We start from the raw sequence: 14,359 nt of genomic DNA on the forward strand, positions 1-14,359 counted from the left end.
AGAATACATAAGATTCCAATGGATATTATGGGTAATTTAATCCAGAATATAGACTTGGGTGATTGGATTTCCAAAGGAATAGTTAAAATGGGAGATATTATGAACGCCTTTGAACTTAGACCGTTTGGTGATCTGGTTAGCGTTTTTGGAGTAAACAAGAGGGACTTTTATAAATACCTTCAAATTAGACATTTATTATCAAGTGTGAAAACAGAACAGCAGGAGCTGGTCTCTTCTTATGAGAATTTTTTTGAGGTAAATAAAGACACCAAAGGGGGGATATCAAAGGCTTATGAGGCCTTGAACGACACATGCAACCCGCACTCCTTGCCTTTTGTGGGGAAATGGGAAATTGATTTGGGAAAAATATTTGGGGAAGAACAATGGGAATATTCCTTCCAAATACACAAAAAAATATCTCACTGTATTAATCATTTGGAAACATCAAGGAAAATTCTATACAGATGGTATTATACTCCAGAGCAATTAAATAAAATATACCCTCAAAGTTTAGACACGTGTTGGAGGTGTAACAAGCGGCCAGGCTCGTTGTTCCACATATGGTGGGATTGTGAGCTGATCCAACCAATTTGGACAGATACACAACAGAACTTAAGCTCAATACTAGGTTATAGTGTGAAACTGGGACCAGAAACTGCCTTGTTGTCCATAGGTCTGGAGGACATGGACCACAATGACGTACTAATAACTATACAATTTTTGACAGTAGTAAGAGTGTGCATCGCGAGCAAATGGAAGAGTTCTGCTGTATGTGAAAAATTTGTTGTTAAAATTCAATAAAAATTTTATGGTTCAAAAAAAAACTGAACTCCTGGTGTTTCCTCCCTCTACTAATGTACCTATACCCGACACTATTTCTGTGGGTGGCTCCACTATTACTCCCCAGCAACAGGCCCGCTGTCTTGGGGTCATACTTGATTCCGAGCTTTCCTTTGCCCCCCACATTCGATCACTGGCTCGCTCTTGTCATCTGCATCTCAAAAACATTTCTAGAATTCGACCTTTTCTTACTTTTGACTCTGCAAAAACTCTTACTGTTTCTCTTATTCATTCTCGTCTCGACTATTGTAACTCTCTTCTAATCGGTCTCCCTCTTACCAAACTCTCCCCTCTCCAATCTGTCTTGAATGCTGCAGCCAGGATCATATTCCTCACCAATCGTTACACCGATGCCTCTACCTTGTGCCAGTCATTACACTGGCTACCCATCCACTCCAGAATTCAGTATAAACTTATTACCCTCACCCACAAAGCCCTCCATGGCTGAGCACCACCCTACATCTCCTCCCTTGTTTCAGTATACCACCCTACCCGCGCCCTCCGTTCTGCTGATGACCTGAGGTTAGTATCCTCAATAGTCAGAACCTCCCACTCCCGTCTCCAAGACTTTACACGTGCCGCGCCAATTCTTTGGAATGCACTTCCCAGGTCAATACGATTAGTCCCCAATCCACACAATTTTAAGCGTGCCCTGAAAACACATTTATTCAGACTGGCCTATCGCCTCAACACATTAACCTAATCTATCCCTGTGTGGCACAGCCAAAAGTTTTACCATAACCAGATTTCCCGCATCATGTTCCCATATGCTTTATGCATCCATTAGCCCTCTGCATCTGTACTGTTACACACTTAACATTATGGCTGGTCCATACAATCAGGGCAACTGTTACCACCCACCTTTCGTGTCTACCTCTTTCCTCATAGACTGTAAGCTTGCGAGCAGGGCCCTCATTCCTCTTGGTATTTGTTATAATCTACTGTATGTGATTATTGTTATGCTGTAATGTCTATTGTCTGTACAAATCCCCTCTGAAATGTAAAGTGCTGCGGAATATGTCGGCACTATAGAAATAAAATTTATTATTATTATTATTATTATTATTAGTTAATAAATAACATTTCCCACATGTCTACTTTACATTAGCACAGTTTTGGAAACAACATTTTTTTTCGTTAGGAAGTTATAAGGGTTAAAAGTTGACCAGCGATTTCTCATTTTTACAACAAAATTTACAAAACCATTTTTTAGGGACCACCTCACATTTGAAGTCACTTTGAGGGGTCTATATGGCAGAAAATACCCAAAAGTGACACCATTCTAAAAACTGCACCCCTCAAGCTACTCAAAATTACATTCAAGAAGATTATTAACCCTTCAGGTGCTTCACAGGAGCTAAAGCAACATGGAATGAAAAAATGGACATTTTAATTTTTCCAACCAAAATTTTCTTTTAGCATCAGTTTTTTCATTTTCACATGGGTAACAGGATAAAATGTATCATAGTATTTGTTGGGCAATTTCTCCTGAGTACACCGATACCTCATATGTGATCATAAACCACTGTTTGGGCACACGGCAGGGCTCAGAAGGCAAGGAGCGCCATTTGACTTTTTGAATGGAAAATATGCTTGAATAATTAGCGGTTGCCATGTCGCGTTTGGAGAGCCACTGTGCGCCAAAACATTGGAGCTCCCCCCACAAGTGACCCTATTTTGGAAACTAGACCCTCCAAGGAACTTATCTAGATGCATAGTGAGCACTTTGAACCCCCAGGTGCTTCACAAATTGATCCGTAAAAAAAAAAAGTACTTTTTTTTTTCACAAAAATTTTATTTAGCCTCAGTTTTTTCATTTTCACATGGGCAACAGGATAAAATGGATCCTAAAATTTGTTGGGCAATTTCTCCTGAGTACATCAATATCTCATATGTGGTCATAAACCACTGTTTGGGCGCACGGCAGGGCCCAGAAGGGAAGGAGCGCCATTTGACTTTTTGATTGGAAAATTAGCTCCAATCGTTAGCGGACACCATGTCGCATTTGGCGAACCCCTGTGTGCCTAAACATTGGAGCTCCCCCACAAGTGACCCCATTTTTGAAACTAGACCCCCGAAGGACCTTATCTAGATGTGTGGTGAGCACTTTGAACCCCCAAGTACTTCACAGAAGTTTATAACGCAGAGCAGTGAAAATAAAAAATCATTTTTTTTTGCTCAAAAATGATTTTTTAGCCCGCTATTTTTTATTTTCACAAGGCTAACAGGAGAAATCGAACCACAAAAGTTGCTGTGCAATTTGTCCTGGGAAACCAATACCCCATATGTGGGGGGGAACCACTGTTTGGGAGCACGGGAGAGCTCAGAAGGGAAGGAGCACCATTTTGGAATGCAGAATTTGATGGAATGTTCTGCGGGCGTCATGTTGCGTTTGCAGAGCCCCTGTGTGCCTAAACAGTAGAAACCCCCACAAGTGACCCCATTTGGGAAACTAGAACCCCCAAGGAGCTTATCTAGATGTGTAGTGAGCACTCTGAACCCCCCAAGTGCTTCCCAAAAGTTTATAAACGCAGAGCCATGAAAATAAAAAAATATTTTTTTTCCCTCAAAAATGTTTTTTTAGCCCATATTTTTTATTTTCCCAAGGGTAACAGGATAAATTGGACCCCAAAAGTTGTTGTCCAGTTTGTCCTGAGTACGCTGGTACCCCATATGTGGGGGGGAACCACTGTTTGAGCGCACGGCATGGCTCAGAAGGGAAGGAGCGTCATTTGACTTTTTGAATGGAAAATTAGCTCCAATCGTTAGCGGACACCATGTCGTGTTTGCAGAGCCCCTGTGTGCGTAAACTTTGGAGCTCCCACACAAATGACCCCATTTTGGAAACTAGACCCCCTAAGGAACTTATCTAGATGCATAGTGAGCACTTTGAACCCCCAGGTGCTTCACAGAAGTTTATAACGCAGAGCCGTGAAAATAAAAAATATTTTTTTTTTCCTCAAAAAATGATTTTTAGTCCACTATTTTTTATTTTCACAAGGGTAAAAGGATAAATTGGACCACAAAAGTTGTTGTCCAGTTTGTCCTGAGTACGCTGGTACCCCATATGTGGGGGGGAACCACTGTTCGGGGACACGTTGGGGCTCGGAATGGAAGTAGTGAAGTTTTGAAATGCCGACTTGATGGAATGGTCTGTGGGCGTCATGTTACGTTTGCAGAGCCCCTGATGTACCTAAACAGTGGAAACCCACCACAATTGACCCCATTTTGGAAACTAGACCCCCCAAGGAACTTATCTAGATGTGTGGTGAGCACGTTGAACCCCCAAGTGCTTCACAGAAGTTTATAACGCAGAACCGTGAAAATAAAAAATCATTTTTTTCCACAAAAATAATTATTTTAGCCCCCATTTTTTATTTTCCCAAGGGTAACAAAAGAAATTAGACCCCCAAAGTTGTTGTGCAATTTTTCCTGAGTACGCTGATACCCCATAAGTGGGGGTACACCACTGTTTGGGCACACGTCGGGGCTCGAAATGGAGGGAGCACCGTTTGACTTTTTGAACACAAAATTGGCTGGAATAAATAGTGGCTCCATGTCGCGTTTGGAGACCCCGTGATGTGCCTAAACAGTGGAAACCTCTCAATTCTATCTCCAACCCTAACACACCCCTAACCCTAAACCTATCCCTAATCATAACCCTAACCACAACCCTAATCCCAACACACCCCTAACGAAATCCCAACTCTAACCCTAACCACAAGCCTAACCGTAATCCCAACCCCAACCCTAACACTAATCTCAATTACAACCCTAACCCTAAGTCCAACCCTAACCCTAAGTCCAACCCTAACCCTAAGTCCAACCCTAACCCTAAGTCCAACCCTAACCCTTAGTCCAACCCTAACCCTATTTCTAATCTTAACCCTAATTCCAACCCTAGCCCTAACCCATTACGCTGGACGGCGGGACATCGGGACGGATAGCGGGAGGTCGGAGGCACAAAGGAGGGTGAGAGGGAGTGATCGGAGGGTGAGAGGGGATGATCGGAAGGCGGGGGGCAGATTATGACGGCGGCTGCCGAACGGTGCCGTCAGACGGTGGCGGCAGCCGATCAGTGCCGTCAGTCGGTGTGGGGGGGGGGTCGGGTCTCGGTCTCCAGCCATGTCCGATGCTATTTCAGCATCGGCCATGGCTGGATTGTAATATTTCACCAATTTTCATTGGTGAAATATTACAATCGCTCTGATTGGCAGTTTCACTTTTAACAGCCAATCAGAGCGATCGTAGGCACGTGGGGGCTAAGCCACGACCCCAGGTGGTAACTCTGAAGGGTCCTTTGTGTGCGGGTCGGGTGACCTTTCAGTGACCCCGGTCACCCGACCCGCAGGGGGGCAATCAATTCATGATGCCACATAGGCATCAAAGGTCGTGAAGGGGTTAAAGGGCCCGCGTCCTTTTTTTTTTCTTCTTCCTCCTCTCTGGGGCCCAGGGGCCTACCAGGCATTTCACCAGTATCCCGGTGGGCCAGTCCAACCCTGTCCGTCTACCCCTCTAATGTATGTACACCCCCTCTGTATACCCCTCTAATGTATGTATACAGTACAACCTACCTATTATTCCCCACAGTCCCTACTCCCTATTCCCTACTGGACACATGCTTTGGCAAAACTAATGTTTATTTGGTCCTGCCATTAAAGCTTTTTTGAATTTGACATATATATCATATATATATATATATATATACACTAGCTGAAGAGTCTGGCGCTGCCCAGGCATAGTAACTAACTGTGGGTTAGTTATAACAAATTATAATTATCCTCCGTCCCATAGTCCCGTGCCCATATACCCATAATGCATATCCTCCATCCCATAGTCCCGTGCCCATATACCCATAATACATATCCTCCATCCCATAGTCCCATGCCCATATATCCATCATGCATATCCTCCATCTCATAGTCCCATGCCCATCATACATATCCTCCATCTCATAGTCCCGTGCCCATATACCCATCTCACATCCTCCATCCCATAGTTCCATGCCCATATACCCATCACACATCCTCCATCCCATAGTCCAGTGCCCATATACCCATCATACATATCCTCCATCCCATAGTCGAGTGCCCATATACCCATCACACATCCTCCATCCCATAGTCCCATGCCCATATATCCATCATACATATCCTCCATCTCATATTCCCATGCCCATATACCCATCACACATCCTCCATCCCATAGTCGAGTGCCCATATACCCATCACACATCCTCCATCCCATAGTCCCATGCCCACATACCCATCACACATCCTTCATCGTATAGTCCCATGCCCATATACCCATTACACATCCTCCATCCCATGGTCCCATGTCCATATACCCATCATACATATCCGCGATCCCATAGGCCCGTGCCCATATACCGATCATACATATCCTCCATCCCATAGTGGAGTGCCCATATACCCATCCCATAGTCCCATGCCCATATACCCATCATACATATTCTCCATCCCATAGTCCCATGCCCATATACCCATCACACATCCTCCATCCCATAGTCCCATGCCCATATACCCATCATACATATCCTCCATCCCATAGTCCTGTGCCCATATACCCATCATACATATCCGCCATCCCATAGTTCCGTGCCCATATACCCGTCATACATATCCTCCATCCCATAGTCCAGTGCTCATATACCCATCACACAGCCTCCATCCCATAGTCCCATGCCCATATACCCGTCATACATATCCTCCATCTCATAGTCCCATGCCCATCATACATATCCTCCATCTCATAGTCCCGTGCCCATATACCCATCTCACATCCTCCATCCCATAGTTCCATGCCCATATACCCATCACACATCCTCCATCCCATAGTCCAGTGCCCATATACCCATCATACATATCCTCCATCCCATAGTCCCATGCCCATATATCCATCATACATATCCTCCATCTCATAGTCCCATGCCCATCATACATATCCTCCATCTCATAGTCCCATGCCCATCATACATATCCTCCATCTCATAGTCCCGTGCCCATATACCCATCTCACATCCTCCATCCCATAGTTCCATGCCCATATACCCATCACACATCCTCCATCCCATAGGCCCGTGCCCATATACCGATCATACACATCCTCCATCCCATAGTCCCATGCCCATATACCCATCATACATATTCTCCATCCCATAGTCCCATGCCCATATACCCATCACACATCCTCCATCCCATAGTCCCATGCCCATATACCCATCACACATCCTCCATCCCATAGTCCCATGCCCATATACCCATCATACATATCCTCCATCCCATAGTCCTGTGCCCATATACCCATCATACATATCCGCCATCCCATAGTTCCGTGCCCATATACCCGTCATACATATCCTCCATCCCATAGTCCAGTGCTCATATACCCATCACACAGCCTCCATCCCATAGTCCCATGCCCATATACCCATCATACATATCGTCCATCCCATAGTCCCGTGCCCATATACCCATCATACATATCCTCCATCCCATAGTCCAGTGCCCATATACCCATCATACATCCTCCATTCCATAGTCCCGTGCCCATATACCCATCATACATATCCACCATCCCATAGTCCAGTGCCCTTATACCCATCATACATCCTTCATCTCATAGTCCTATGCCCATTTACCAATCATACCTCATTGGCCCTTGAGGAAGCAGCTCTTGTTTTCATGTCTGCAAGCCTCACTTCCCTCTCCTCAGAAAGTTAATTTGCTCTTGAGGAAGCAGCTCTTCTCTTGTCTGCAAGCCTTGCTTCCATCTCCTCAGAAAGTTCACTGGCTCTTGAGGAAGCAGCTGCTATTCTCATGTGTGTCAGCCTTGTTTCTCGGTCTTCACATTTTTCATTGGCCCGTAATGCAGCTTTTCTTTTTGCATCAGCTGACCTTCGTGCCATGGTCTTCCTTTTCTGATGAGGCATTATTGTTTTAAAAATAATCTATTATACCCACAGCCCATATACCCATCACATATCCTCCATCCCATAGTCCGGTGCCCATATACTCATCACACATCCTCCATTCTATAGTCAACCATTATGACATCATAATGAGCGGTGGCAGGGCTTGCAACCTATGATGACATCAGCGTCGCCATGGCAACCATTGTGACATCATAATGAGGGGTGGGGATTGATACGCACACACTGTTTCCCCATTATGCAAATAGGGGCATTATGACATCACAATGAGGGGCGGGACTTGACATCTACACACTATTTCCCCCAGTATGTAGATCGGGGCAAAATTGTTTGGTGAATTGGAACGCACGGGGTTAAAATTTCGCCTCACAACATAGCTTAGGATGCTCTCGGGGTCCAGACATGCGACTGTGCCAAATTTTGTGGCTGTAGCTGCGATGGTGCGGATGCCTATCCCGGACATACACACCGCCGCCGCCCCGCCGCTCATTATGATGTCATAATGGTTGACTATGGGATGGAGGATGTGTGATGGGTAGAGTTGAGCGATACCAGCCGATACTTGAAAATATCGGATCGGAATGGATCGGCCAATCTTAAAAAAAAGTATCGGTATCGCCGATTCCGATACCGGGAACCAATGCAAGTCAATGGGGCCAAAATATCGGAATTAAAAAAAACCCTTTCTTTCCTTGTAGGTTAATTCTACATGAAGAAAAACAACTAAGGCCTGTTTCACACTTGCTTTTTTTTGCAGCGCGTTTTTCCCACAAAAAAACACATTGAAAAACGCATACAAACGCATACAAATGCTGCGTTTTTTTCAAGCATTTTTATGAGCATGCATGAAAAAAACGCAGCGTTTTTATGCGTTTGTATGCGTTTTTAGTGCGTTTTTACTGCGTTTGCGTTTTTTTCCAACATTTGGTGGCCCCTCACACTAACCCAAACCATGACTTTACTAACCCTAACCCTGACCATAACCCTAACCCTGACCCTAACACTGACCCTAACCCTAACCCTAACCCTGACCCTAACACTGACCCTAACCCTAACCCTATCCCTAACCCTGACCCTAACACTGACCCTAACCCTAACCCTGACCCTAACCCTGACCCTAACCCTGACCCTAACCCTAACCCTTAACCAAACCATACTAACCCTAACCCTAACCCTTAACCAAACCATACTAACCCTAACCCTAACCCTGACCCTAACCCTAACCCTTAACCAAACCATACTAACCCTAACCCTAACCCTTAACCAAACCATACTAACCCTAACCCTTAACCAAACCATACTAACCCTAACCCTAACCTTTAACCAAACCATACTAACCCTAACCCTAACCCTGACCCTAACACTGACCCTAACCCTATCCCTAACCCTGACCCTAACACTGACCCTAACCCTAACCCTGACCCTAACCCTGACCCTAACCCTAACCCTTAACCAAACCATACTAACCCTAACCCTAACCCTTAACCAAACCATACTAACCCTAACCCTAACCCTGACCCTAACCTTTAACCAAACCATACTAACCCTAACCCTAACCTTTAACCAAACCATACTAACCCTAACCCTAACCCTGACCCTAACACTGACCCTAACCCTAACCCTAACCCTAACCCTGACCCTAACACTGACCCTAACCCTATCCCTAACCCTGACCCTAACACTGACCCTAACCCTAACCCTGACCCTAACCCTGACCCTAACCCTAACCCTTAACCAAACCATACTAACCCTAACCCTTAACCAAACCATACTAACCCTAACCCTAACCCTAACCCTGACCCTAACCCTAACCCTTAACCAAACCATACTAACCCTAACCCTAACCCTTAACCAAACCATACTAACCCTAACCCTAACCCTTAACCAAACCATACTAACCCTAACCCTAACCCTAACCTTTAACCAAACCATACTAACCCTAACCCTAACCCTAACCCTAACCCTAACCCTGACCCTAACCCTAACCCTGACCCTAACCCTGACCCTAACCCTAACCCTTAACCAAACCATACTAACCCTAACCCTAACCCTGACCCTTACCCTAACCCTAAACCCCCTTAACTGACCCTAACTCTAACCCAAACCCCTAAATTCCATTGTCAACCAATGTCAACCATTGTCAACCAACAGGTTGCATTTTGTGCGCCCGAGCGCATACCGCAAAAAAACGCATGCGCGGTAAAACGCATACAAACGCATGTGTATGCGCACATAAGCGCATCCCATGCAAAGTATAGGAAAAAAAATCGCATGCGTTTTTTAGCGCTAAAATCCCGCAAAAAAAAACGCAAATGTGAAACCAGCCTAAGAATAATGTAGAATGTATTGTGGGAGGTGGAGGAGACATTAAAGGCATAGAGGTTTAGCCCAATCAAATGGAATAGCAGGAATTAAACTTTTTTTTTAAAGACGTTAGGAGTTACAAAGATATTGACTATGTTAGCCTCATTTATATTTTGCCAGACATGTATGTCTTCTTCTTCTTTCTTCTTTCTTCTTCTTTCTTATTCTTCTTCCTTTTTTTACCTTCTTCTTCTTCTTCTTATTCCTTTTTTTACATTCTTCTTCTTCTTCTTCTTCCTTTTTTTACATTCTTCTACTTCCTTTTTTTACATTCTTCTTCTTATTCCTTTTTTTACATTCTTCTTCTTCTTCCTTTTTTTAAATTCTTCTACTTCCTTTTTTTACATTCTTCTTCTTCTTCCTTTTCTTACATTCTTCATATTATTATTATTCTACATATTCAACTTCTTCATCTTCTTCCTATTCTTCTTCTTCATATTCTTATTTGTGTCAGGCATTCCTGTAGTTTTTATCTAGAAAAGTTAGAAGTTTACACTTTCCGTTCTGCCTGTCACAAAAGATTTACAACAGGATTTGTCCACGTTCAGTTTGGCCTGCAGTAGCAGGCCTTTTCCAGGGGCACCACAAGGAGGAACGGACTCACCCCCATACACTGCTTAGTCTTCTTCTGCTTATAAATAAGATAATATCATTTGCTCAGAGTATTAGTCTTATGCTAATTTTCTTCTGCTTTGTTTTTTTATGCTTCTTTGTCTTCTCTCTCTTGTTGTTCTGCATCTTGGTGGTTGTCTTCCTGTTCTTTGTCCTCTTGAACCAGCTGACGGTACTGGCACCCGGAGGGGCAGCAGAAGGAACAAGAGCCAATGGCACTACCGAGGACCAGCTGACGGTGCTGGAACCCGGTTACTAAGCAGGAGGTACCTGTGCTACAAAGCACTACCAAGGACCAGCAGACGTTGCCGGAACTCAGATACCGAGATGGAGGCACCTAGGCCAAAGGCTTTGCCGAGAACCAGCTGACGGTGCTGGAACCCGGATGGGTAGCATAAGCTGCAAGAGCAAATGGAAATAGCGAGGACCAGCTGACAGTGCTGGCACCCGGAGGGGCAGCAGAAGGAATAAGAGCCAATGGCACAACCGAGGACCAGCTGACGGTGCTGGAACACGGTTACTAAGCAGGAGGTACCTGTGCTACAAAGCACTACCAAGGACCAGCAGACGTTGCCGGAACTAGGATACCGAGATGGAGGCACCTAGGCCAAAGGCTCTGCCGAGAACCAGCTGACGGTGCTGGAACCCGGAGGGGTAGCATAAGCTGCAAGAGCAAATGGAAATAGCGAGGACCAGCTGACAGTGCTGGCACCCGGAGGGGCAGCAGAAGGAATAAGAGCCAATGGCACAACCGAGGACCAGCTGACGGTGCTGGAACACGGTTACTAAGCAGGAGGTACCTGTGCTACAAAGCACTACCAAGGACCAGCAGACGTTGCCGGAACTCGGATACCGAGATGGAGGCACCTAGGCCAAAGGCTCTGCCGAGAACCAGCTGACGGTGCTGGAACCCGGAGAGGCAGCTGAAGTTACCCCTGAAAAGCAAAGTTGGCATGCCGCAAGCTGGCCGCAGTTACCGAATCACACAGTCCTACAGGGGGTGCTTGTCCTACTGGCACTACGGAACAAGCCTTTCTTACCAGAACCCGCAGTCCACATAGGAAGCACCTAAACTGCTGGCACCCTAGCCTCGGCTAACCCAACCGCAACACGACATGGCAACTTGGGGTGGCAAACTGACATTGACACTTCCCGGAAACAGCAGGCAGGGCTGGAACCAAGCTGGGCAGGAGGGAGTACCCGTGCCAAAGTCAGTTATGAGCAGCAACTGGTGATGTTGGAGCCCAGGGACAAGCACTTAGCAGGCTGAGGCCTGATGTGCTGTCAATTGGGAGGCAGCAGGACAGATTGCCATCAAAACAGCAGGGGAACAGCTGACGTTACTGAACCCCACAAACACAGAAGCTAGTGTTTTACTCTGTGAAGACGGCACTTCCGAGCAACAACTGGCTGTGTTGAAGCCCAGGGACAAGCACGGAGCAGGCTGAGGCTGCATTGAAGAAATTTTAAGATCAGTTGTAGACTTCTACTAATTTTAACCAAGCTCCACTTAGGCCTGTGGCTTCACTGATATTCGTATTTCCCCTGTCCTCCAACCCCGCCAGTTACAGCTCCGAAGTGGCGTCTGCACACTCCACACTTGTTCCTGTGTTACAGGTGTTCAGTCACCGGACTGAACACCTGTAACACAGGAACAAGTGTGGATTGTGCAGACGCCACTTCGGAGCTGTAACTGGCAGGGTTGGAGGACAGGGGAAATACGAGAGACAGTGGAGCCACAGGCCTAATTGGAGCACGGTTAAAAATCAGTAGTAGTAGGACTGTGTAGGCAGCAGGAGACTTTGCCATCCACACAGCAGGGGATCAGCTGACGTTACTGAACCCCACTGAGACACGGGAGCAAGTGTCTCTTTCCGTGTGGACGGCACTTCCGAGCTACAACTGGCTGTGTTGAAGCCCAGGAAATAGGAGGGTGTAGGCAGAGGCCTACTGTCTTTGGAATGCGGAGACAGCAGGAGAGACTGCCATCCACACAGCAGGGGAACAGCTGACGTTACTGAACCCCACTGAGACACGGGAGCAAGTGTCTCTTTCGGTGTGGACGGCACTTCCGAGCTACAACTGGCTGTGTTGAAGCCCAGGAAATAGGAGGGTGTAGGCAGAGGCCTACTGTCTTTGGAATGCGGAGACAGCAGGAGAGACTGCCAACCACACAGCAGGGGATCAGCTGACGTTACTGAACCCCACTGAGACACGGGAGCAAGTGTCTCTTTCCGTGTGGACGGCACTTCCGAGCTACAACTGGCTGTGTTGAAGCCCAGGAAATAGGAGGGTGTAGGCAGAGGCCTACTGTCTTTGGAATGCGGAGACAGCAGGAGAGACTGCCATCCACACAGCAGGGGATCAGCTGACGTTACTGAACCCCACTGAGACACGGGAGCAAGTGTCTCTTTCCGAGTGGACGGCACTTCCGAGCTACAACTGGCTGTGTTGAAGCCCAGGAAATAGGAGGGTGTAGGCAGAGGCCTACTGTCTTTGGAATGCGGAGACAGCAGGAGAGACTGCCATCCACACAGCAGGGGATCAGCTGGCGTTACTGAACCCCACTGAGACACGGGAGCAAGTGTCTCTTTCCGTGTGGACGGCACTTCCGAGCTACAACTGGCTGTGTTGAAGCCCAGGAAATAGGAGGGTGTAGGCAGAGGCCTACTGTCTTTGGAATGCGGAGACAGCAGGAGAGACTGCCATCCACACAGCAGGGGATCAGCTGGCGTTACTGAACCCCACTGAGACACGGGAGCAAGTGTCTCTTTCCGTGTGGACGGCACTTCCGAGCTACAACTGGCTGTGTTGAAGCCCAGGAAATAGGAGGGTGTAGGCAGAGGCCTACTGTCTTTGGAATGCAGAGACAGAAGGAGAGACTGCCATCCACACAGCAGGGGAACAGCTGACGTTACTGAACCCCACTGAGACACGGGAGCAAGTGTCTCTTTCCGTGTGGACGGCACTTCCGAGCTACAACTGGCTGTGTTGAAGCCCAGAAAATAGGAGGGTGTAGGCAGAGGCCTACTGTCTTTGGAATGTGGAGACAGCAGGAGAGACTGACATCCACACAGCAGGGGATCAGCTGGCGTTACTGAACCCCACTGAGACACGGGAGCAAGTGTCTCTTTCCGTGTGGACGGCACTTCCGAGCTACAACTGGCTGTGTTGAAGCCCAGAAAATAGGAGGGTGTAGGCAGAGGCCTACTGTCTTTGGAATGCGGAGACAGCAGGAGAGACTGCCATCCACACAGCAGGGGAACAGCTGGCAGTGCTGAACCCCACTAACACTTGAACGAATGTGTTTGGCTCTGTGGAGACAACACTTCTGAACACCAACTGACGCTGTTGGAGCCCAGGATCAGGCGTGGAGCAGGCTGGGGCCTACTGGATTTTGGCAGGTGTAGGCAGCAGGAGACTTGCCATCTCCACAGCAGGGGAACAGCTGGCAGTGCTGAACCCCACTAACACTTGAATGAATGTGTTTGGCTCTGTGGAGACGACACTTCTGAACACCAACTGACACTGTTGGAGCCCAGGATTAGGCGAGGAGCAGGCTGGGGCCTGTTGCTTTTGGCAGGTGAAGGC

The sequence above is a fragment of the Dendrobates tinctorius genome, unplaced genomic scaffold, assembly GCF_039654945.1.
Source record: "Dendrobates tinctorius isolate UK_male_01 unplaced genomic scaffold, ASM3965494v1 ptg000065l, whole genome shotgun sequence".
NCBI classification, from domain to species: Eukaryota; Metazoa; Chordata; class Amphibia; order Anura; family Dendrobatidae; genus Dendrobates; species Dendrobates tinctorius.